At 42.5% G+C, this 26,224-nt stretch overlaps 1 long non-coding RNA gene and 1 pseudogene across 1 annotated transcript; both read right to left on the bottom strand.

Moving 5' to 3' along the window:
- Positions 1 to 6,649: 6,649 nt before the first annotated feature.
- LOC122114896 lies at positions 6,650 to 7,389 on the bottom strand. Its single transcript, XR_006148659.1, has 2 exons — positions 7,277 to 7,389; positions 6,650 to 7,061 (listed from the first exon to the last, which is right to left on the bottom strand). It is a non-coding gene; the product is annotated as an uncharacterized LOC122114896 (long non-coding RNA).
- A 4-nt stretch (positions 7,390 to 7,393) lies between these two features.
- On the bottom strand, positions 7,394 to 7,788 carry LOC122114894 (annotated as a pseudogene).
- Between the last annotated feature and the right edge of the window lie 18,436 nt (positions 7,789 to 26,224).

Below are 26,224 nucleotides of genomic sequence, written 5' to 3'. Positions count from 1 at the left end.
CAGGCCCCGCCCCTGCCGCTCCTTTCCCTTGGGTCTAGGGCGGTCGCAGGTGTCCGGGCTGTTTTCCTGCGGCGCACTGCGCGCGGCGGCAGCGCTGGCAGTTCCGGCCGCAGTTGCGCCCCCTTCCCGTCTCCCTGTGGTGTGACGAGGCCTTGCCAAAGGGACGTTCATCACCAAGCAGTGCAACTTTGGGCTGCAAGCGGGAGGAATAGCTCCTAACGTTCCGTCCCGCGGCATGACAGCTGCGGTTGACAACGTTTAGTTGCATTATGGCAAACAGAAGTGGGATTTTGAATGTTAAGACAGTGAAATTATAAACGTTTGAGGTAATGGATATACCAGCGACTCTGATCTGGTCCTTCGACATTGTAGACATGTATTGGAATGTCACTTCGTGCCTCATACATATGTGCATTATATGTCAATTGAAAAAAGACTACATAAAACCAACGAAGCATCTGATGTTTCTAAATCCAGAGACAGAGATGCCCGGTTATTCCCACTCACTCTGCTTCTGTGTTCAGTGCAGGAATTGAACCCATGGCCTTGTGCATGTTAGGGAAGTGCTTGATCAAGCTTCTCCATCCAGCCTGTGCTGCTCTTTAAGTTTTGCAGATTTTTTTTTTTTGGGGGGGGGGTCCGGTAGAGGGCCTGAACTCTGGGCCTGGGCACTGTCCCTCAGCTCTTCAGCTCAAGGCTAATGCTCTACCACTTGAGCCACAGCGCCACTTCCGGCTTTTTTTTTTCTGCTTATGTGGTGCTGAGGAATCGAACCCAGGGCCTCATGCATGCAAGGCAAGCGCTCTACCACTGAGCCACCTTCCCAGCCCAGATTTTTATATCCATTATAATTCGTGTTACTTCTCAATGTCTGTTAAAGAGAGTCTGGATGAAGACCTACATTCCTGTGCCATTTATTAAGGAATTAAGACTGAGTAGGCCACCTGATTGTACCTTTTCAGACAGAGGAAAGACTAGAAATATATTAGGTTTTTGTTCAGAAGTTGCTGAGAGAAACAGCAACAAGGGACTACTGGAACAGTTTTTTGTTTTGTAGGTCATGGGGCTTGAACTCTGGGCCTGGGTGCTGTCCCTCAGCTCTTTAGCTCAAGGTGAGAGCTCTACCACGTGAGCCACAGTGCCACTTCCTGTGTTCTGGAGGTTTATTGGTAATGAGTCCCACGGACTTTCCTGCTGGAGCTGGTTTTGAACCATATTTCTCAGATCTCACACTCCTGAGTAGCTAGACATGAGCCACCAGCGCCTGGCTATTAGAACATTCTCAAGGGCGAGTGCTGGTGGCGCACACCTGTAATCCTAGCTACTCAGGAGGCTGAGATCTGAGGATCTTGTTCAAAGCCAGCCCGGGCAGGAAAGTCCGTGAAACTCATCTCCAATAAACCACCAGAGAACCAGAAGTGGCGCTGTGGCTCAAGTGGTAGAGCACTAGCCTTAAACTGAAGAGCTGAGGGACAGTGCCCAGGCCCAGAGTTCAAGCTCCATGACCGACAAAAAAAAAAAAAGAAAAAAAAGAACAGTTTGAAGGGCACAATATAGACATGGTCAGTCTCAGAGAAAGACTTGGGAAATAAGTATCTGAATAAACACTAACTTGCCTTACTTATTATTATTTTTTAGTAAACTCTTATTGAACACTGAACTATGTGCTAGGGCAAAAAGATAAAAAGAGACTCACCCTAAAAGGCCCACAGACTAATGGGCCCAATAAGAAACAATCATTCATATTATGTGTCTGTAAAGTATTTCCCATGTTAACCAACATCAGAATAAAATGATAATCTACATTTGCTATAGGTTAACTTAAAACTAGACTAACAGGACAGAAAAGCATTTCTATAAATAAAAATTTCAAGGTTTGTCAATGAGATCACCAGTGTCCTCCAATTCATTTTTTTTTTTTTGTCGGTTGTGGGGCTCGAACTCTGGGCCTGGGCACAGTCCCTCACCTCAAGGCTAACACACTACCACTTGAGCCACAGCACCACTTCTGGTTTTCTGAGTGGTTTTTGGAGATAAGAGTCTCACGACTTTCCCTGCCTGGGCTGGCTTTGAACCTCAATTCTCAGATCTCAGCCTCCTGAGTAACTAGGATTACAGGTTTGAGCCACTGGTGCTTGGCCCTCCAATTCTTTTCTCAAAGTGATCCTATTATTTTTTTGAAGAAAAGGAAAGGATTACTAAAAAGAATAGTATGTCCTATCACAGTTTCTCAAATGATGGCACACAGTATTTTTTTGTGGTATAACAATGAATATTTTAATTCCAAAAGCTGCACATTTATTCTGATGGGAGTAGAACAAAGATAGTTAGTATAGGAAGCCCATAATTTTTAGAGATATTTCCTAGGTCAAGCTACAATCCTATGTTCTTTAAAAATACTAAAACTAAAGAGAGGTTGGTGGCTCATGTGTGTAATATTAGCTACTCAGGTCACTGAGATCTGAGGATCCCAGTTAAGCCAGGCCAGGCAGGAAAGTCCATGAGACTCATCTCCAATTAACCACCAAAAAAAAGAGTGGAGCTGTGGCTCAAGGGTTCGAGCACTAGCCTTGAGCAAAAAAGCTCAAGCCCCAAGTTCAAGCCTCATGACCAGCACACATATACACACACACACACACACACACACACACACACACACACACACACACACACAAACACATAAATAAAAAATATGAAAACTAGATATAGTAAAAATTGTAAATGAAATTCCAGAAATACTGTTATTTTGATTTGTGTAACTGGTTTTACTATAGCATTGTATTGCTTAACCAATGTTTATGTAAAAACTTACTTAAAAACTTTATGGCATAAAATTTACAGATAAATAATTATAAGTCATTGATTATACAACTCTCCTCTCTCTTTCTCTCTCTGTCTCTGTCTCTCTCTCTCTCCAAGGTTGAACTGCATGGCCCAGCACTTGGTGTGGTCAGGCACACATTTTGCCAGTGTGGAAGGTACATTCTTTTTTTTTTTTGGTCATAGGGCTTGAACTCTGAGCCTGGGCGCTGTGCCTGAGCTCTTCTGCTCAAGGCTGGTGCTCTACCACTTAGAGCCACAGTGCCACTTCCAGTTTTCTGGTGTTTAATAGTACAGTCTCACAGGACTCGCCTGCCCAGGTTGGCTTATAACCATGATCCTCAGATATCAGCCTTCTGAGTATTTAGGGTTACAGACATGAGCCACCAGCACCCAATAGAAGGTGTATTCTTTCTTTTCTTTGTCTCCTACCCTATCTTTCCTCTTGAGACAGAGTCAAACTATGCAGCCCAGGCTGCCTTTAAACTTGTTGTTATCCTTTTGCCTCAGCTTCCTGAATGCTGGGGTTACAGGCATGTACCTACACCTAGAAGTTTATTTTGGAAGTTTTATATCAGATTAAGAATACAGCTAAATGGGCTGGGAAGGTGGCTCAGTGGTAGAGCGCTTGCCTTGCATGCATGAGGCCCTGGGTTCAACTCCCCAGCACCATATAAGCAAAAAGAAAAAAGCGGGAAAGTGGCGCTGTGGCTCAAGTGGTAGAGTGCTAGCCTTGAGCTGAAGAGCTGAGGGACAGCGCCCAGGCCCAGAGTTTAGGCCCCAAGACGGGACCCCCCCCCCAAAAAAACAGCTAAATATATTTTTGTTTATAAAACAATATTGACTATTTGTAATCTTCCTGGGAATGTGAAATGCTGCTAGCTTAAGGTATAAATTTATTTGGTTTCTACACATTAAAATTTATTTATAAGCTTTCTTTTCACTATAAATAATTTGATACTAGAAGGAACAAGAGTCTGATAAAAACAATTCCCACTTTTTTTTGGGGGGGTCCAGTCTTGGGGCCTGAACTCTGGGCATGGGCGCTGTCCCTCAGCTCTTCAGCTCAAGGCTAGTGCTCTACCACTTGAGCCACAGCGCCAATTCCAGCTTTATTCTTTTTGCTCACTGGTGCTGAGGAATCAAACCCAGGGCCTCACGCATGCAAGGCAAGCGCTCACCACTGAGCCACCTTCCCAGCCCCATATTCCCACATTTTTTAAGTGCGTGATTTAGCTATCTTATGTGCCACTGAATGAAAGACTATGGCTTAGAACTGTCTCACATTTGTACTTCTGCAATTTCTCCTGCACATGGATTTTCTTGTGTTGATTAAGGTGAGTAATCTGGCAAAAGGCTTTCCCACACTCATGACACTTATAGGACTTCTCTCCTGTATGTGTTCTTTCATGTTGATTAAGATGTGTACTCTGGCTGAAGGCTTTCTGCAAAAATTACATTCATACTGTTTCTCTTCAATATGACATCTATGATGCTCAGTAAGAGATGTGATACAGCTGAAGGCTTTGCCACATTGATTACACTTATAGGACTACTCTCCAGTATGGATTCTCAGAAGTTGAGTGAAGGAGGAATGTTGGCGAAAGGCTTTCCCACATTCATCACAAATAAAAGTTTTCCCCTGTGTGAATTCTCTGATGTTGAATAGGACGTATTCTCTGGCTGAATCTTTTCCCACACTCATCACACTTATAAGGTTTCTCCCCTGTAGGGACTATCTGTGGTTGGGTAAGAGACGGGTTGTGGGTTCCATGTTCAATGGGTTTCTCTCTGGTGTGAATCTGATTAGAAAGAAGAATATGTTCATTGAAGATTTTTCCACATTCATGGTATTTATAGGAACTTCTCTTGCATAGTTTTCCTGATAAATAAAATCTGAATTATGTTTGATGCTATTTGTTTGTGTGTCATAGTCAAGAGGTATTTTAATTAAAGGAATTTTTGGGTGCATAATAGGCTTTGAGTTCAGATGATATTTTTCCTCAAATTTATTTCCTTTAATGTATCTCTCTTGTTCAGTTTTTTGGTGAGTAAAAGGTATTTATCTCTCCTGTTTTTCCTGGTTAAATTCTAGTTGATAATCAAAATCCCAGAGTCCTCCTAGGACAGAGTACCAGAAATGGACCTCTTCTTAGCCTTTCCATTATTGTGTCCTGGGTTTGATTTTCATCAGACATATTTTGGTTTACAGTTCATTTTTTTTATTTCAAGTGTTTTCTTTCCATCTAAAAGAAAGTCAGGACATACAAATTATTTCCAACATTCTGAAGCTTTGAAAAGGAAATCAATGCATAATGAATTGTAAGTGAATCTGACTCTGTCCATGGGCTATATGACCTTGAGAGCTTTCATAGATGGCATGTAACGAGGTGAAAGACTACCAGAAGAGGAGAAAAAGCAGACAGTAAGGGGGAAAATGGAAGCAAGTGGCAGTCACAGAGGGAGTGGTCATTCAGAAGTATCCATGTTGAGCAGGAGAATAGCAGCTATCAAATGCCCATGCTCAGGGATGGGGTATTAGAGGAATGGCTTGGCTGAGTGCTAGGTCCGAGTCTGGGCCTTATGATCATTATCTACCAGCTACTTGCTTATTTAAAAATATTAAAGGGCTGGGAATGTGGCTTAGTGGTAGTGTGCTTGCCTAGCATGCATGAAGCCCTGGGTTCTATTCCTCAGTACCACGTAAACAGAAAAAGCCAAAAGTGGTGATGTGGCTCAAGTGGTAGAGCTCTAACCTTGAGCAAAAGAAGCTCAAGGACAATGCCCAGGCCCTGAGTTCAAGCTCCAGGACTGGCAAAATAAAAGATTAAAAATTTCTTGGGTTGGGGGCATGACTCAAGTGGTAGAATGGTTACCTAACACACTCAAGGCCCTGGGCCAGAAAAAGTATTCTTATTTTCATCTTCTGTTGAGAACGCTAAAAGTAATACTTGCTTACAGTAACACATTCAAATAATAGGTGCATAAGGAAAGACTCTCCCTTAGAAATAATCATAATAACTTCTGCGGAGCCTAGTTTATCTAAAAGGCTCCCTACACTCACGCAAGAAACCATGTTTTGAACAAGCATGACTTATGGAATACAATAAAATCAAAATTTCATTTTGGATTTTGATTTCTTAATTCAAATGATTGTATATCCCTCCTGTTTTTATATGAACATTTGAGCAGGGCTTCCTCGTAATTCTAAGTTAGAAGGAACTCGTACTTACACAACAGTATAAACTTAGTAATTAAAATGTTTGGTCATATATAAAAGCCAAAACTTTAAAGCAGGGTTGGGAATGTGGCCGAGTGGTAGAGTACTTGCCTAGCATGCATAAAGCCCTGGGTTTGATTCTTCAGTTCCACATAAGCAGAAAAAGCCGGAAGTGTTGCTGTGGCTCAAGTGGTAGAGTGCTAGCCTTGAGCAAAAGAAGCTCAAGGACAGGGCCCAGGCCCTGAGTTCAAGCCCCAGGACTGGTAACAAACAAACAAACAAACTTTAAAGCAAATTAATCTCCTTTGGCTTTTTACTGAGTTCTTCCCCCTTGTCCCTGGCTGCCTCTTTCTCTATTCTACTTTCTCTGTATCTCTTTCCCATTGTTGTCTCTGTAAGCTCACTAGCTCTTTTTTGCTTCTATTTTTGTGCCTTTCTCTACTTAACTTTTTCCATGCTGACATCTTCTTTCATTCATTTTTTAGTTAGTTCTTGTCTAACAAGAGGGAAGGGAGAGAGGTTACAGCCAGTTTTTGAGTGGCATGATAGCTTTGGGCTAAGCTTCATAGATGGTTAAAATGAACTCCCTTTTTTTTTTTCACACAAAGATTTTACTCTTAAATGATTATCAGTACACCAAGTAACATGTAGTAAGTTCTTAAGTCCTATCATCTAGTCATTTTGATTAAAATAAACTAACAGCAGCCCCCAAAAAGTACATTAGAATTCAATGTTCTAACATTTAGCCAGAATGGACTGTTTTAAGGCTGGCTGCTGCTTTGTACAAGTTACAAATAACTACATACTACTTTTTCATAGATAAAGCCCCTGACCTTTAAGAAAGTATAAGGGAAAAAAATTACTTAATCCCTTTCTTTCTTCAAAGAATTATAATTTTTTGATCCTATTAAGATCTAAGGGAAAAAAGTGACACTAACACATTGCTTGAGCTGAAAGGCATAGGAAAACAGACAACATAGACTCATTAAATTCCTAAGAAATAAGAGGTATAAAGATGAACCTTTAGGGCTGGGAAGGTGGCTCAGTGGTAGAGCGCTTGCTTTGCATGCTTGAGGCCATGGGTTCGATTCCTCAGCACCACATAAGCAAAAAGCCAGATGTGGCGCTGTGGCTCAAGTGGTAGAGCTCTAGCCTTGAGCTGAAGAGCTGAGGGACAGCGGCCAGACCCAGAGTTCAGGCCCATGACTGGACTCAAAAAAAAAAAAAAAGATGAACCTTTGGATAAACACTAAATTTAGACACAGAAGCTAGACTGGCTACTCTGAATACAGAAATAATTTAATGTCTCTCACAGCACAGAACTGGAGCTTTGCTAAGCCTCACAGTCCATGGAAAGGCGCTTCTCTTGTCCTAGCCATTTATGCGGTAGTTCTCGTGGATTTCTGGCTGGATGTCACACACAAAGGCCAAGAGATTTTCTAGAACTTTCTCCTTGTTCTGCAGGAAGTGGTTCTGGAGGATGGTCATCTTCTCCTTAGTCTCCTCCACCTCATTTCTGCAACTGCCATGGGATCCCAGGGCCGCGGCTTCCTTGGCCTTGAACTCTCTCCCTCTGCGGGCGGTACTGTTCGATTTCAGCCTGCGCTTCTTCTTTGGCCTGCTTCAGCCTTCGGTTGTTTCGCTTGCGGGCCTCGGACACCTTCTCGGCGGCATGCTTGCTTCTCGGCCTGCAGCAGCTGCTGAATCCCCTGCGACTGACTAGCCATGGCGGCGAAGACGCAGAGGCCGAGCAGCCTCTGTTCCCGCGCCACAACTGACCTGCGGCCCGCGCCATCTGCGCTTGCGCCTCAAAATGAACTCACTTTGGGGGAGCATTAGTAACTCTTGGGAGGTTCTTGGTAGACCCTCTTCTTTCCTGTTGCTTCTATGATCTAGATAGACACATTTCTATTTTGGGTATACATCTTATTTGATAAGATACAGGACCACAGGAGCCGGGCATGGTGGTATATACCTGTAATCCCAGCACTTGGAAGGCTGAGGCAGGAAGACCTCAAGTTCTAGGAGAATCTGGGATATGTAGTAAGACCTAGAATTTGAAAACAACTACAGCAGCAAAAACAAAGATCTAAGACGATGCTGGTTGAACCGATAGAAACACTCAGGACATCTTGATTCAAATTCACTTGGACTTTCTGAGTGCATCTGACTTAGTTCACATGGGAGTCAGGCAACTACAGAGACCTATATCAGAAACTGGGAGGTGGGGAGGGTAGCCATGTCACTGAGCCAGGGTAGCCATATTGTTACCGTACTAGTTGGGATAGTTCACAATAAAAAGCAGGTGCCAGCTGGTACTGGTGGCTCACATGTGTCATCTTACCTACTTGGGAGGCTGAGATCTGAGGACCTATTTGAAAGAAGTTGGGCAGGAAAGTCTGTGAGACTTTTACCTCTAGTTAACCACCAAAAAGCTAGAATTGGAGCTGTGGTTCAAGTGATAGAATGCCAGCCTTGAGCAGAAAAGCTCAGAGACAGTTCTCAGGCCCTGCGTTTGAGCCCTAGGACTGGTATGCATGTGCACACACAGACCTAGACACAGACAGAGACACAGACAGAGACACACAGACACACAGACACACAGACATACACACACACACACACACACAGCACGTACCATTAATAATTAAGCCAGGGCCAGTCATGGGGAAAATGGTGAGGGATGTCTGATTATTCTACACTTATGTCTTCCCTTCCCTTTTCCCCCAAAAGAAGGTTAGCAACCTCCAGAATAGTTTTCTCCTAAGAAACCTCTTTACCAATCCTCTTGCAAATGTCTCTTAGATCTCTCTCTGCAGTACTGCAGACTGAACCCATGGGCTCACTCATGTTTGGCAAGTGTTCTGTCACTAGAGCCACATCATTAGCTCTCTCTTAGATCTCTTTTTGTTTATTTGTTTTTGTTAGCCTTGGGGCTTAAACTCTGGGCCTGGGCGCTGTCCCTCAGCTCTTCAGCTCAAGGCTAGCGCTCTACCACTTGAGCCACATTACCACTTCCGGCTTTTTTCTTTTTGCTTATGTGGTGCTGAGAAATCGAACCCAGGGCCTCAGGCATGCAAGGCAAGCGCTCTACCACTGAGCCACCTTCCCAGCCCAGAGTGGCTTTGAACTATGATCTGTGGATCTCGGCTTCCTGAGTAGCTAGGATTACAGATAAGAGCCACCGGTGCCCAGCAAATCTTTTTTTTTGTTGTTGTTGTTGTTGTTCGTGGGGCCTGAACTTTGGGCCTGGGCGCTGTCTTAGATCTCTATAAAACCCCTGATTTGGCTGGCCAAAGAGGAATTTATGAGGCCAGTTTTTGTTCTCATGAGGGGTTAGAAAGATTACCGAAGTGTCTATTTTGGTATGCAGATACTTCTGTTGACGCCAAAAAGAGGAAGACTAACCTCTAACACACACACAGATGCACACACACAAACAGGAAGACTGCCCTCTAACACAGATGCACACGCAGATTATACACATGGATAAATATTTGTATGTAACTGCACATTAAAAATTTTTTATTTTGCTAGGCACTGGTGGCTCACACTTGTAATCCTAGCTACTCAGGAAGCTGAGAGCTGAGTATCATGGTTCAAAGCCAGCTAGGGAAGGAAAGTCCGTGAAACTCTTATCTCTAATAAACTATCAGAAAACCGGAAGTAATGCTGTGGCTCAAGTGGTAGAGTGCTAGCCTTGAGTTGAAGAGCTGAGGGGCAGCGCCCAGGCCCAGAGTTCAAGCCCCATGACTGACAAAAAACAAAACAAAACAACCCCCCTCCAAATTTTATTTTGAAACTCAAGTAGAGTAGTGCTAGACATAGTACCTTGTAAGTTTGCTTTTCACTGAGTAATATTCTTTCTAAATGAGACGATGTAGATGTACCTCATTCTTTTTGAAAAATATATCCTATATTTTGGGTTAGAGCTGTGTCTTAAACACTTGCATAGCAAGTGCAAAGTTCTGAGTTCAAATTTCAGGACTATCAAATAAGGGTATACCTGATTATTGTAAATCCATTTTCAGCCAGGCTGAATGGATCAGTGAGAGGCTCATACCTGTAGTCCTAGCTACTCAGGAGGCTGAGATCTGAGAATCAAGTTTCAAAGCCAGTCCAGGCAAGCAAATCTTTGATATTCTTAACTTCAACCAATAAAAAGCCAGAAGTGAATCTTTGGCTTAAGTGGTTGAGCACCAGCCTTGAGAGAAAAAGCAGAGTGAGAGCACAAGGCCCCGAGTTCAAACCCCAGTTCTGGAAAAAAATATCCACTGTCCTGTTGCTAAGTTTTAGGTTTAGCTTTTATTTTATTAATTTTTTAAAATTTCACACAAAGATGCTAAGAAAAGTGCAATGCCAAGTCACAGTGTTTGCACATCAGCATTTTGATAGGTTCTGGCAAATAGTTTTCTTAAAAGGTACTTCTAATTAATATTTACATGCTATAACATGTATAACATTTCACCCATACCATTCTAAATGCAAGATGTGAGACATTCTGATTTTGTTACTGTGAGGAATGAAAAATGGTACCTCCTCAACATTTCAATTTTTGTTTCTTTATAAGTTAGTGTGAACATTTTCCCTTATATTTTTGGGCTACTGTATTTCTTCTGTTGCTCTTTGGGAGTTTTGGGGATCTGTGAACCTGCTGAAAGTAAACACAGGTTTTTGTGAGTCAGTATATAGGTGTGAGAGAATATGTCTCATTAGACTCTCAAAGATATATAAAATTCAGAACATGTTTAAAGTACATCCTAACCAGTCTTTTTGTAGTAGTATTATAATTATTCTTCTGAAGTGACTATTCACAAAATTCCTGTGGTCTCTGCTTTGAAACTATCCTTAATAAAAATCAGATTATGCATAACCAAAAGGCAGCTCCTATTCTTTGGATTAATACAGTAAATTTACATGTAACACTGTGGGTGCTAATTTTTTTCTTATTTTGAAGTACTGGGGACTGAACTCAGGGCCTCATACATGATAGACAAGCACTTTACCACTTGAGTGATACCTCTAGCCCTTTTGTTGTATATTTTATTTTTGAGACAGGGTCTCACTAACTTTGTCCAGGATAAGCATGCAGTACCATGCTTGGTAATATATCTTTCTAAAATATATTTCTATTCAATCACTTATGCAATTTAGTGATAAGTCACCAAGTCTAGAAGATATTAACTAATCAAGAACATAATATAGGATTTCATTTTGGATTTTTTCTTTTCCTTTATTATTTTCTTTTTTAAAAAAATATTTTGAGACAGGTTCTTGATGTAATTCAGCCTTACCTTGCATTCACAATTCTTTTGCTACAGCCTCCCAAGTACATTCACTTGGCTTTTTAGTTTTTTTTTTTTTTCAGATAGGATTTCTCATTTATACCCTGGAGTTTGATATACCTATGTAGGCTTTCCAGGGAAAGTAAAGGCAAAAGGCATAGGGGAAAGTAGTCATTGGGTAGTAAGTTACAGTTAAATGGGAGGAATAAGTTCTAGTTCTACAGCATGGTGGTATGAATGTAGTTGACACTGTGCATTTTCAAAGAGTAAATAGAGGATTTTGTGGTGTGGAGCTGGGGGTCACACCTAGGACCTTGTACACGCTAGACAAATGATCTAGCACTGAGCTACATTTGTGTGTGTACATTGTGTGTGTACATTGAAGCATGTGTCCCATAAATATGTATAATCATGTAGCAATTAAAACATAATTTAATTGGTTAGGCTGGTATAAACCTGAGGTTTCCTTTTTTCTTTTTTTTTTGGTTTCCTTTCTTTTTTTTCTTTTTGTATTTGTGCTGGTCCTGGGGCTTGAATTCAGGGCCTGGGCACTGTTCAGCATTGTTCTGGACTTTTCTGCTCAAGGCTAGTGCTCCATTTTTGACTTTTTGGGTAGTTAACTGGAGGTAAGAGTGTCATGGATTTTCTTGTTCTGGTTATCTTTTTTGTTGTTGTTGTTGGTCATGGGACTTGAACTCTGGGTCTGAGCACTGCCCTTCAGCTCTTCAGCTCAAGGCTAGTTCTCTACCACTTGAGCTACAGTGCCACTTCTGGTTTTCTGGTGGTTTATTGGAGATAAGAGTTTCATGGACTTTCCTGCCCGGGCTGGCTTTGAACCATGATCCTCAGATCTCAGCCTCCTGAGTAGCTAGGATTACAGGCGTGAGCCACCAGTGCCCAGCTGTCCTGGTTATCTTTGAACCATCAGATCTCAGCCTCTTGAGTAGTTAGGATTACAGGTGTGAACCATGAGAGCCTGGCTTCTACGTAGCACTTCTATGTCACCTGTAGATGCAGTAATCAAATTATAGAATCATAACTACAGGCTTAAACCGGTTCCAGAAGAGGTACAAAAGTCTTTTGTTCAACATTAACTTGTAGTAGTAGATGCCCTGAGGCATGTTTAATGATCACATTTGCTCCATCCAGGCAGCCACAGTGATCAGGATTGTTCATAATGTTTAGCAGAGAATAGCAGGCATTTAATTTTTGGTGAGCTCTTTAGTGACGGGTAACTTCAAGACAGTTTATTGTTTCTTTGTGTGTTTCACAATATGTAATACAGACTAAAGTCCATGAAAAAAGGTCCCAGAGAGAGAAAAGAAAATGAAAGAGAGGCAGGGTGGGGGTGGGGGTGGGGAGATCGCACAGGTACAGGTACAGGATGAAAGGGAAGATTGTGCGGAGCCACAGCGCCACTTCTGGTTTTCTAGTGGTTTATTGGAGATAGGAGTCTCAGGGTCTTTCCTGCCCGGGCTGGCTTTTGAACTGTGATTCTCAGATCTCAGCCTCCTGAGTAGCTAGGATTACAGCGTGAGCCACCGGCGCCCGGCTAATATTACTGTTCTTTAGACCAATATCAATTGCAAAGAATAACTCATGTTTTTTTTTTTTTTTTTTTGTCGGTTGTGGGACTTGAATTCTGGGCCTGGGCGCTGTCCCTCAGCTCTTCAGCTCAAGGCTAGCGCGCTACCACTTAAACCACAGCACCACTTCCGGCCTTTTCTGCTTATGTGGTGATGAGGAATTGAACCCAGGGCCTTATGCATGCAAGACAAGCACTGTACCACTGAGCCACCTTCCCAGCCCCATAACCCCTGTTTTCACTGTATTTGATGTTGGTATGATTTGGGGAGTGGAAGGGAAAAAACAAATTGTTTAAATAGGGATACAGGTGGACCCATTGCAACAATGAGGTGTACAAAACGTTATGTTGAAAAACGAACTTTACAACTTTGGCGGGTGGGCGGAGAGGGGGTGGAGAGGGGGAGATGGGAGGGCAGGATGGTAAGGAGAAACAAAGGAGGAGGCAAAAATGCTTGATAAGAAATGTACTCATTACCTTGCTCATGTAATTGTAAATCCCTCTGTACAGTATTTTCACAAGAAAAAACTTAACAATAAAAAAGAAAAATAAGGGCGAGGAGGATTGGGTGGGGGGGCCAGGTGAGGATGGGAAGAGATGGGAAGGGGAAACAAAGGAGGAGGTTACAATGCTTGATAAGAAATGTACTCATTGGGGCTGGGAAGGGGGCTCAGTGGTAGAGCGCTTGCCTTGCATGCTCAAGGCCCTGGGTTCGATTCCTCTGCACCACAAAAGAAAAAAAAAGCCAGAAGTGGCGCTGTGGCTCAAGTGGTAGAGTGCCAGCCTTGAGCTGAAGAGCTGAGGGACAGCACCCAGGCCCAGAGTTCAGGCCCCATGACCGGACCAAAAAAAAAGAAATGTACTCATTATCTTGCCCATGTAATTGTAACCCCTCTGTACAGTATTTTCAGACACACACAAAAGAAAACATGTGCTTATAAGAATGAACACTTAAAGCCGGCTAGAATGGCAAATTTTATATTATGTATATCACAATAGAAAAGTAAAAAAGGGAAAGACAGTTCAATTCTTATACCAGTTTCTCCAGTCTCTTGAACTACTTTGCTTTGATGGAAGATTCTGAAGAAAATATAGCTTTGTATAGATACACACAGATGACCCTGTCTTACAATAGGGTTATAGTTTAGCAAACTCAATGTAAGTAAAAAATACTAGTTAAAGCTGGGTGCTAGTGGCTCATGCCTGTAATCATAGCAATTCAGGAGACTGAGATATGAGGATTACAGTTCAAAGCCAGCCTGGGCAGGAAAGTCTGTGAGACTCTTATCTCTAATAAACCACCAGAAAAAGTAGAAGTGGCATTGTGGCTCAAGTGGTAGAGCACTTGCCTTGAGCTGAAGAGCTGAGGGACAGCGCCCAGGCCCAGAGTTCAAGCCCCACAACTGACAAAAAAAAAAAAAAAGGAAAGAAAAGAAATGGATGAAATACTTGGTACTGCTGATGCTAGTTTTGTGACAGGCAGGGGCCTCTGGCACTGGCAGCCATATCATTGATGTGAGTTCTGAAGTACTTTTGTCAAGATGCAGATGGAGAGGTGGTGGTAGGAGCCACAAAACCCCTTCCTTGTGACTGCACTCACTTTTGACGGGAGTGCATTTTTCACTCACGGCTGGGCAGTGCAATGGCGGGAAACCCGGGGGGCGGGGTAGCAGGCACTGCCATGGCCCTCTGTGGATGGTGGTGTGTGCCCAGGGACAGGATGGGTGTGGGTACAGGAATTGTTCCTCCTGGGGCCTCTTTGGCTATTGGCATTTAGGGCAGGGTGATGGCTGCATGCATGCCAGAGGTAAGGTGATGGCCTCAGCCGTGGAATCGTATAAGACACCCTCCCCAGTCTGCTTGTGTGGGAGCCACATGAGAGAGCCTCACTCTCCTCCAGCAGGCAGCTGTGCATGGTATTGCAGAGAGTGCAGCAGGAGCTGTGTGAGCTTCTGCCTTGAGTCCAGGCACAGTGCTGGCCACACCCTCTGCCACGGAAGGAAAGCACTCCAAGCTCCTTGTTCTCTAGGTCAGCAACCTCCATTTCTTTCTGTCTTGGTGCCCACCCTCTGTAGGGCACTTGGTGGGCTTTGTTCACAGTCACTCTTCTGGGTCAAGTTGGGTGTGAGAGGCAGCTGGCTGCTGACCAGTACAATGAAATGTCTGTGTTCTCAGAGACAGGGCTATGCATGCAATTGCTAGTGCCAAACAAAATCTAACAGCTCCCTCCTCAAGACTGCTTCTGATGACAGCACTCTGAGGGTTGGTCAGGAGAGGATGCTGGTCCACTGTGCAGAACACAGTCTACTTATTTGTATGGCTGCCAGCCTGGGAGGATTGAAAGTCCTCCTCCTCCTCCCTCCCTCCCTCTCTCCCTCCCTCCCTCCCTTCCTCCTCCTCCTCCTCCTCCTCAGTTCAGGCACTGACCCTGAACTACCTTTGCTCAAGGCTAAGCCTCTACCACTGAGCCACATTCCCAGCCTTGAGAGGCTTTCTGACAGCTAGGATTGTCAGCATTTGTGGTAGAATTTTCTGGGACCTGCTCTGACCCTCACCCATGGAAAGGGAGATTTCCTCTCTCTTTTGAGGAGGCAAGGTGGCAGATATCAGGATATTTTGTTTCTCTTTCTAGGCGGCTTGTCCTAGTTCTGAGTCTTACCCATTTCCAATCCTCTCGTGCTGATTTTCAGTGTTTTCCCATGGTAGTTCACCTTGAAGGGCAGCTACACACTGTTACTTTGGTTCTTTGCGGAGGGGCGGGGGGTGGTGGTGGTGAGTGCTGGATGCCTGCAGTCCACCATCTTGGATGCATTTATTTTTCTTAATATTATAAACCCCACTTCATTTCCAAGAACTGTTGTGGTAGTACCTGAGCCTGAATGATCGCTGCTTGCCAATGGTCTTTTCAATTAACCACTTCATGAAAAAGAAGTGATTTCTTATAACTTGGTCAATTACTTACCTTGTTTTCTACAGACCGCTGTCACATCTCTCAGTATGCAAGTGCCTTGTGGATTCTCTCTTTTTTTCTTGTTTTTGGTGAGTGTAGTGACTAGTAAGAGGGTGAGGAGTGAATACAGTCAAAGCATGTTATATATACATAGAACAATGACTTAATGAAACCAGTTAAAAAAAATAAACCCTAGGTGAGGTATACACATGTAATCTGAGCTCTGAGGAGGCTGGGACAAGAAGTTTGAGAGTTGAAGGCCAGCCTGGGCTGCAGAGCAAGACAACAATAACAAACAACAGAACAAACAACAATAACAAAAAACCCTCTATCACATATTTGCTTACTCTAGGGTGTGGTTTATGTGGTTCACGCAAGGAGGAGATGCTTTTCATTCACTACTTTTGAAATTAGTTCTTTACAATCTTCATATAGTGTTTATAGACATAGATTTGTATACCAATATGTGGATTTATAGATCAATATAATAGGTAATTTAGTTATGTAGTCCTGTGTACTGATAGCCCTTATGTTGTGGAGGCTGTGGGTCAGGGAGGGTGTCTGTCTGGATCTATGGACAAAACTTTCTCTTAGTGAAGACAAAGGTCCTGAGCAGAAAACAGACCCTGCTTCTCTGATTCATCCAGATAACTCAACTGCTTTCCCCAAATCAAAGGATATTGTATACCTGAGCTTAGTAATGCAGTATTGTATATTTCTCATTCAGAGATTATATTTTAATTCTCAAAACAATGGGTGAAAATGGAAGCTGATAACATGAAGGGATGGGTTGGGATGGGATGGATGAGGGTGGTACGTGGAGACACACTGCCCTCATAACTGTCATAAGCTGACATGTTGAACAGAAACCCTCTCTACAACTACTTAAGAGATTATGATCACATATGTCCCTGAAATAAGTGGTCCATAAAAAGAAATTAGTTTACTTATTTATTTTATTTTTTCAATTTTTATTTGTGGTGGGTCCTGGAGCTTTGAACTCAGGGCCTGGGGACTGTGCCTGAGCTTTCTTTGCTTAGGACTAGTGCTCTAACACTTGAGCCACAGCTCTCCTTTTAGCTTTTTTTTTTTTTTTTTAATATGTATGTGGTTAATTGAAGAGTCTGAAGGACTTTCTTGCACAGGCTTCAAATGGTGATCCTCAGATCTCAGCCTCCTGAACAGCTAAGATTACAGGTGTGTTTCAACAGAACTCACATTTTGAAACTTTTCAAATTTGCATTTGCAACTACAAGGTAATTTGTACCTCTATTTTTCAAACCATCTTCAACAAATTTACCCAAAATAGTAGTTTGACAGAGATACATCTCTTGAATTTGTAATTACCAACTTCAAATTCTGAGAGAAAGTAAGTATAAGAGATTAAGAAACAGCCAGTCACCAGTGGCTCATGCCTGTAATGCTAGCTACTCCGGAGACTGAGATCTGAGGATCAAGGTTCAAAGCCACCCGGGGCAAGAACGTCTGTGAGAATCTTATCTCCAACTAACCACCAGGAAACCAGAAGTGGTGCTGTGGCTCAGGAGGTAGAGCACTTGCTTTGAGTTGAAGAGCTCAGAGACAGTGCCCAGCCTCAGAGTTCCTAGAATTCAAGCCCCACGACTTATTAAAAAAAAAAAAAAAGAAGCAAACTCTATTATTGGTGTTTATTGTTGATTGCAATTAAGGACTGCAAAGCCCAGCGTGTGTTTTGTGTTAAATAAGTAGTAAATATTTATAGATACTATACTATATTTATAGATACCATACTAAACCATACTACAGAATGGAGGACCATATTAGAAATAGCATCAAGGAAAAATGAAGTGAAATAATGAAGTGAAAAAATGAAGTGGAATAATCCTCAGGATAGATCAAATGAAGGAGGCACGGAACAGAGCCATTCTCCACTCTGGTTTGCTTTTAGCGTATGTATAATACTTTCTTTAAAAGAAGCAGACTTTATTTTCTTTGTATCTTTGTGAGATACCCCAAAGTGGGGGTGGGGTGGGGGGGAAGCACGGGAGGCCTGGCCTGCTCTGGGAGGCTTGCGTAGACATCGGCACAGCTCGCCCTTCTCTTCTCCTCCTCCCAAATCCCAACTGTTGCAAATACAGTGAATCTTCATTTGCAGATAGTGAGAAGAACACCAGCTACAGGGTCAGTTCAGACCTGTGGGTGCTGCGTAGCTGAACTCTGAGCAAGTAAGTTTACGATTCCCCAGCTTGGATTTTTCATGGTATATGGCAATGAAGTAGTTCATGTGTATTATAGCTTCTATAGGAGTAAAACCTATGAGCCCCCAGTATAACATTGGGTGTGTTAACGGTGCTTTGCAAACATGAACTGTTCATTTCCTAAGGAGCTTATTCAGAATGTTGTAAGCCCATTTTCCCAGTAATTCCCAGTCTCCCTGGTAAGTGATTCTGGAAATTTAAATAACTACATGAACATCTTTCTTATGGTCATCTTACATTTTAAGGTAAAACTTGGTATCTCTTTCTCATGAGGAGTTCTTTTAAAAGAAAGAATGATCCTTGCCCTCTTGATTTGAAAGGGAAATATGCCATTCTTTAAAGGTTGCTGTTGATGTGTTTATGGTAAAATGTATTACTCTGTAGTATGTGTTGTCTAGTATGTAATATGTTTTTCATAGAAGATTGTCTCGTAAAACAGCTACAACTTAAAACTGGTCAGTGGCGTAACTGAAAAGCTGAAACTTGTGAAAATGTCTATGTTAGACTTCCTTATTGATCTCAAGTATGTGTAAGGAATATAACCTTTTCAATTACATTTGAAAGAATCTTCTCTCTTTATTTCAGCCCTTTTGACTTACCATGGCAGAAAAAACAAAGAATGTGCCTTCACAAAAATCTATTGATGAAGAAAAAGTTAAGTATATCTTTCAAATAGATCTGTATATTTTATATTTCACTAGGATTGTTTAAAATGGATGTTTTGAATAAACCATTTTTTCTTGTTCTCTTTGTGAGTTCCGATTAAACCCTGTTGATGGTACAGGCTTCCTGTATTTTTCAGCCACGTAGCTGTTTTTTAGAGATTTTGATAAATTTAGGGGCAGTAGAAATCTATATTTGAAGTCAATAAGCCTTTTTCATATTTAGGTAGATGTGGCTATTTCATACTAATTTTTATTATCATTTCATTATTTTCATTCTTTATATTGCCATAATAAGCAAGTGTAGTTTTTAGAACCTGCGTTTTAATAGCAATTTTGACTGTGTAAGGTTGGCAGTTGCAGACATTGAACACTAGGGGGAACCAGTTGTCAGGAACATTGTAATTGTTAAGATTTTTTTTTTGGGGGGGGGCGGGGCTTGAACTCAGGGCCTGGGCGCTGTCCCTGAGCCCTTTTGCTCAAGGTTAGGCCACGGCACCACTTCCAGTAGTTTGGTGGTTAATGGGAAATAAGAGTTTCACAGCCGGGCTGGGAAGGTGGCTCAGTGGTAGAGCGCTTGCCTTGCATGCCTGAGACCCTGGGTTCGATTCCTCAGCACCACATAAGCAAAAAGAAAAAAAGCCGGAAGTGGTGCTGTGGCTCAAGTGGTAGAGCGCTAGCCTTGAGCTGAAGAGCTAAGGGACAGCGCCCAGGCCTAGAATTCAGGCCCACGACTGGACAAAAAAATAAAAGAGTTTCACAGCCTTTCCCGTCTGGGCTGGCTTTAACTGCAGATGTCAGTCTCCTGTGTAGTTAGTTTTACTTAAGATTTATTTATTTATTTATTTATGTAGTTTTTACAATTATTGTGCATAGAAAATTTCCCAAATAAGAACACATTTTTTATATAGTGTGTGTGTAGGATTTTTTTTTTTTTTTTTTACAGAACAAGATTTTATCATCAGAAGTTATATTCATGGAAGCTGTGATTTTATGTGCTTTATACATAACTAAAATGTATATAAACACATTTAAATTTATAACAATGAAGCCCTTTTTATCTATTTCTAAGATAGGGAAAGAGCAGGAAATTATGAAGTTAATGAAGATATAGTGTCCAATTTCTGAATAGAAGTTCTATAGCTGAGCAATATAACAAAATGCAATGTGGTGGAGTATATAATACCCTAAAAAAAGAAACAAAACAATACTAAACTAGTCAAATAAAAACATGGGGAAATAAATTGGGTGCCGGTAACCTAGCTACTCAGCAGACTGAGATCTGAGGATTGTGGTTCAAAGCCAGCCCAGGTAGAAAAGTCCATGAGACTCTTATCTCCAACAAACTACCTAGAAAAAGCCAGAAGGGGTTCTGTGGTTCACGTAGTAGAGCTGTAACCTTGAGCATAAAGAGGCTCAGGGCCTGAGTTCAAGCCCTAGGACTGCCCCGACCCCCCTCAAAAAAGTGCAAATAATTAGAGCAGATACTAATCAAAAGAAGAAATACAAGTGATCAATAAATATGGTAAAAATGTCTTATATACATGTATGACATGTCATAATGAAACCTACTACTTTATACAATTAATATATTCTGATAAAATACCTATCAAGACAATGTTCAACATCACCAGTCAATTAATATATTCTGATAAAATACCTATTAAGACAATGCTCAATATCACCAGTCATAGGAAAAAGCAAATGGAAAGGGAATGAATTTATTACCTCACACTGATTAGAATGTTTGTTATAAAAAAGTTAAAAAGCAAAGCTAAGCATTGGTGGCTCACACCTGTAATCCTAGGTACTCAGTAGGCTGAGATCTGAGGATCACAGTTCAAAGCCAGCCTGGGCAGGAAAGTCTGTGAGACTCTTATCTCCAATAAACCACCAGAAGACTGCAAGTGGCGCTGTAGCTCAAGTGGTAGAGTGCGTGCCTTGAGCTGAAGAACTGAGGGACAGCGCCTAGGCCCCATGATGGACAAAAATGTTAAAAAACAAATGCTAGTGAAGGATGTGTAGAAAAGGGAGCTCTCAGGGCTGCAAAGGTGGCTCAGTGGTAGAGCCCTTGCCTTGCATGCATGAGGCCCTGGGTTCAATTCCTCAGCAACACATAAGCAAAAAGAAAAAAAGCCAGAAGTGGCGCTGTGGCTCAAGTGGTAGAGTGCTAGCCTTGAGCTGAAGAGCTGAGGGACAGCGCCCAGGCCCAGGGTTCAGGCCCCACAACCAGACCTCCCCCGACCACCCCCCCTAAAAAAAAAGGGGATCTCTGATACCCTGTTGCTGGCAATGTGAGTTATTACGGTCATACTGTTGTATGGAAGCTATTGAGAAGGATAAAAATAGTTTGGGGCTGGGCACTGGTGGTACACATACCCTGTTGCTGGCAATGTGAGTTATTAGGGTCATAATGTTGTATGGAAGCTATTGAGAAGGATAAAAATAGTTTGGGGCTGGGCACTGGTGGTTCACACCCATAATCCTAGCTACTCAGGAGGCTGAGATCTGAGGATTGTGGTTCAAAGCTAGCATGGGCAGGAACATCCTTGATAATCTTTTTTTTTTTTTTTTTTGGTCCAGTCGTGAGGCCTGAACTCTGGGCCTGGGCGCTGTCCCTCAGCTCTTCAGCTCAAGGCTAGCGCTCTACCACTTGAGCCACAGCACCACTTCCGGCTTTTTTCTTTTTGCTTATGTGGTGCTGAGGAATCGAACCCAGGACCTCACACATGCAAGGCAAGCGCTCTACCACTGAGCCACCTTCCCAGCCCCATCCTTGATAATATTATCTCCAATTAACTACCAGAAAACTGGAAGTAGTGCTGTGGAATCAGCTCTTCAGCTCCAGGCTATTGCCCTACCACTGAGCCACAGCATTACTTCCAGGTTTTTCTGCTTATGTGGTGCTGAGGAATCAAACCCAGGGCCTCATGCATACAAGGCAAGCACTCTACCACTGATCCACCTTCCTAGCCCTGTGGCATTTCTTTATTTACCATTTTTAAATACAATTTTTTTTGTGATTGGAGATAGATTGAATTTATTTATAATAATGAGAGCAACATTTGTGTGTCTGCATACAGATTTTTTGTTGTTGTTGTTGGTTGTGGGGTTTGAACTCTGGGCCTGGGCACTGTCCCTCAGCTCTTCAGCTCAAGGCAAGGGCTATACCATTTGAGCTGCAGTGCCACTTCCAGTTTTCTGGTAGTTAACTGGAGATAAGAGTCTCAGATTTAGCCGGGCGCTGGTGGCTCACGCCGGTAATCCTAGCTACTCAGGAGGCTGAGATCTGAGGATCGCAGTTCAAAGCCAGCCCAGGCAGGAAAGACTGTGAGACTCTTGTCTCCAATAAACCACTAGAAAACCGGAAGTGGCGCTGTAGCTCAAGTGGTAGAGCGCTGGCCTTGAGCTGAAGAGCTGAGGGACAGCGCCCAGGCCTAGAGTTCAAGCCCCATGACCCACCAAAAAAAAAAAAAAAAAAAAAAGAGTCTCAGAGTTGCCTGACCGGGCTGGCTTTGAACTGTGATCCTCAGATCTCAGCCTCCTGAGTAGCTAGGATTACAGCGTGAGCCTGGCACAGACTTTTTTAAAACACATTTATTCAATACACTTGTATCCTAATTTATTTTCTTTCTTTCTTTTTTTTGGGTCCGGTCATGGGGCCTGAACTCTGGGCTTGGGCGCTGTCCCTCAGCTCTTCAGCTCAAGGCTAGCGCCCTGCCACTTGAGCCACAGCGCCACTTCTGGCTTTTTTCTTTTTGCTTATGTGGTGCTGAGGAATTGAACCCAGGGCCTCATGCATGCAAGGCAAGCGCTCTACCACTGAGACACCTTCCCAGCCCCTCCTAATTTATTTTCATAGTGTTGTTTTGTCCATTCAAAATGAGCTTGTTTTATGTTGCAATTAAAACGCTTTCCTTTTTCTCTTTCTTTTATTTAAGCCAAATGAAAACGTCAGGTGCTTGAGCACTGTTGGCCATTTTGGGTTTGAGTGTTTTCCCTATCAGCTGGTGAACAGGTCTCTGCAGCGAGGGTTCTCTTTTAACATTCTGTGTGTGGGTAAGTGACAAACCACACTGTGTTTACTTTTCTCCTGCTCTGTTGCTACTTGATATTGCAGCTTGATATTGGTAACAGGAATTCAAAACCATTTTTTATGTTTGTACAGATTTCCATCTCTTCATCCATATTATTGTAACATTCTTACTTGAAAATTTCAGAGTTCTTCAAAATCTTACATAGCTTAGTGTTTATTTTCTTTCTATACTGTATTAATGACTGGGGTGGCAGTCATTAGCATGTAAGTTTCTAGAAACACCAGGGATTTTATTTATTTGCTTGAAGTTGTATGGTTTTCAATTGACTAATTATTACTGTATACACTTATAGAGTAAAATGTGAGGTTTGGTATTTGTATACAATGTCAAATGATTTAATCCTTGATCAGCATGCTTATAGCTCCATTTACCTCTCTCTTTTTTTTTGTAGTGAGACATTTGAATTTCATTCTCTTAGTTTTTAAATTAAATTAGTGTTGTTCTGAACTTGAAAAGGCTGTTTAAGGGGTTACAGTTTAACATGTACTTCCTGTTTGCATTCACCCCTTCCATCATTCTCCCTCATAACCTCCGATCCTCCCTCTCCCAGGCTCCTCTTACACTTCTCACTTCCTCTGCCACATGTGTGCATCGCGTGTTCTCAGATATTTGTCCTGTTTCCTTTTTCACTCACACATCTCCTCCCACCACCCTGTTCTACAATCTTGAAGTCATTTGGAATCACACACTTTATTGTTAACTGTAGTCTCCTTGAGATGTTCATGATCCCCAGACTTATTTGTCTTATTTACTTGAAACTTTGAACTTCTGTGTGTGTGTGTGTGTGTGTGTGTGTGTGTGTGTGTGTGTGTATCAGTTGTGGGGCTTGAACTCTGAGCCTGGGCACAGTCCCTTAGCTCTTCAGCTCAAGGCTAGCACTCTACCACTTGAGCCACAGCGCCACTTCTGGTTTTTCTGGTGGTTAATTGGAGATAAGAGTCATAAGGATGTTCCTGCCTGGGCTGGCAATCCTCAGATCTCAGCCTCCTGAGTAGCTAGGATTACAGGTGTGAGCTACTGGCTCCCGGCTTTTTGTACCTTTCTTTAATCAACAACTGTCCATGCTTTCGCCAGCCTTTAACCACCATTGTATCTTTCTTTCTGGGAATTTGACTTTTTTGGATTTTGGGGGGAATCCTTTAAGCCACCCTTTAAGGGTTCAGAGGATTACTTTTTTTTTTTTTTTTGCCAGTCCTGGGGCTGAACTCAGGGCCTGGGTTCTGTCCCTGACATTCTTTTGCTTAAGGCTAGCACTCTACTACTTGAGTCACAGCGCCACTTCTGCTTTTTTCTGTTTATGTGGTACTGACGAATTGACCCAGGGCTTCATGCATGCTAGGCAAGCACTCTACCACTGAGCCACATTCCAAGTAACACTTTTTTTTTTTTGGTGCTGGTCTTAGGGCTCGAACTCAGTGCTACCTAAGAGCTCTCCCTGAGCCTCCCCCCACACTTTTTTTGGTCAGTCGTGAGGCTTGAACTCTGGGCCTGGGCACTGTCCCTCAGCTCTTCAGATAAAGAGAGCACTCTACTACTTGAGCCACAGTACCACTTCTGGTTTTCTAGTGCTTTATTGGAGATAAGAGTCTCATGGACTTTCTTGTCTCGGCTGGCTTTGAACCATGATCCTCAGATCTCAGCTAGGATTACAAGCCTGAGCCACCAGTGCCCGGCTCCTGAGCCTTTTTCTTTTTGTGCTTATGGCTAATGCTCTAGCATTTGAGTCACAGCTTTACCTCTTCCTCCTCCTCCTCCTCCTTTTCTTCCTTCCATTCCTCTTTCCCTTCCCCCTTGTTCTTTTTGGTGGTTAAGGGGAGATAAAAGGCAGGCTGGCTTTGAACCACAATCCTCAGATTTCAGCCTCCTGAGTAGCTAGGCTTACAGGTGCTGGGCCAGAGAGTCACTTCTAACCCATGATCTTTTTTTTTTTTTGGTCCAGTCATGGGGCCTGAACTCTGGGCCTGGGCGCTGTCCCTCAGCTCTTCAGCTCAAGGCTAGCGCTCTACCACTTGAGCCACAGCGCCACTTCTGGCTTTTTTCTTTTTGCTTATGTGGTGCATGCAAGGCAAGCGCTCTACCACTGAGCCACCTTCCCAGCCCATAACCCATGATCTTATGATGATCTTTCTGTTCATGACAGGGGAAACTGGAATTGGAAAAACAACACTCATAAATACATTGTTTAACACTAATCTGAAAGACAGCAAGTCCTCACATTTCCACTCCACTGTTGGACTTAAAGTGAAGATATATGAGCTCCAGGAAAGCAATGTGCACCTGAAGCTGACTGTGGTGAAAACTGTGGGGTTTGGGGACCAAATAAACAAAGAGGCCAGGTGGGTGTCTCATGTTTCAAGGAATTTACCTCTTTTCCTAGGCTAAATAGCAATGTCCTTCCAAGATGATTGCATGTTTCCTTCTAGATTTTAATTTTTTCCTCATCAAGTAATGTTCTTATTAAATTGATGCCTTTACATACCCAGCTGTCTGATTTTCTTACAAGATTTAAAATGAGCAAATTACAACAAAAATAGTTATTTATGTAGTTTCTAGTAGCTTTAGCTTATTTTCTTTTCTTCTTATGATATTATAAGGAAAATTAATAGTTCCTATATCAGATTTATACTCTCTGTGATAGAGGAAAATAAATGGAGGCAAAGAAATATGCATTTTTTGGACCAGTCCTGGGGCTTGAACTCAGGGCCTGGACATTTTCCCTGACCTTCTTTTGGCTCAAGGCTAGCACTTACTACTTGAGCCACAGTGCTACTTCAGTTTTTTCTGTTTATGTGGTACTGAGGAATTGAACCCAGGGCTTCATGCATGCTAGGCAAGCACTCTACTGCTAAGCCACATTCCTGGCCAAGAAATGTTTTTAGATTCCTACTTTTTTTGTGTGTGTGCTGGACCTGGGGCTGCTCAGGGGCTGGGTGCTGTTCCTGAGCTCTTTAAGACTCTTGCTCTACTACTTTGAACCTCAGCACCATTTCTGGTTTTCTGGTGGTTAATTGGAGATAAGAATCCCATGGACTTTCCTGCCTGGGCTGGCTTTGAACTCAGATCCTCAGATCTCAGCCTCCTGAGTAGTTATGATTATAGGCATTAGCCACTGGCACCCAGCTTGCCTAGTTTTTTTTTCTAAAGCCAATGTGAGAAACTGTTTAGTATACATATATATTAATTCTTATTAAATGTTGAAAAACAGATTTGTATGTTGTTAATCTGTTATGCTATTTTAAAACATAATTTTAGCTACCTACCAGTGGTTGAGTACATCGATGCTCAATTTGAGGCCTATCTTCAAGAAGAACTGAAGATTAAGCGTTCCTTCTTTGAGTATCATGATTCTCGAGTCCACGTGTGCTTAT

Source organism: Dipodomys spectabilis, unplaced genomic scaffold (genome assembly GCF_019054845.1).
Source record: "Dipodomys spectabilis isolate Male_0828 unplaced genomic scaffold, ASM1905484v1 ptg000112l, whole genome shotgun sequence".
NCBI lineage: Eukaryota > Metazoa > Chordata > Mammalia > Rodentia > Heteromyidae > Dipodomys > Dipodomys spectabilis.
Note: the sequence above shows the minus strand (reverse complement) of the source record. Positions and strands in the feature narration are given on the sequence as shown.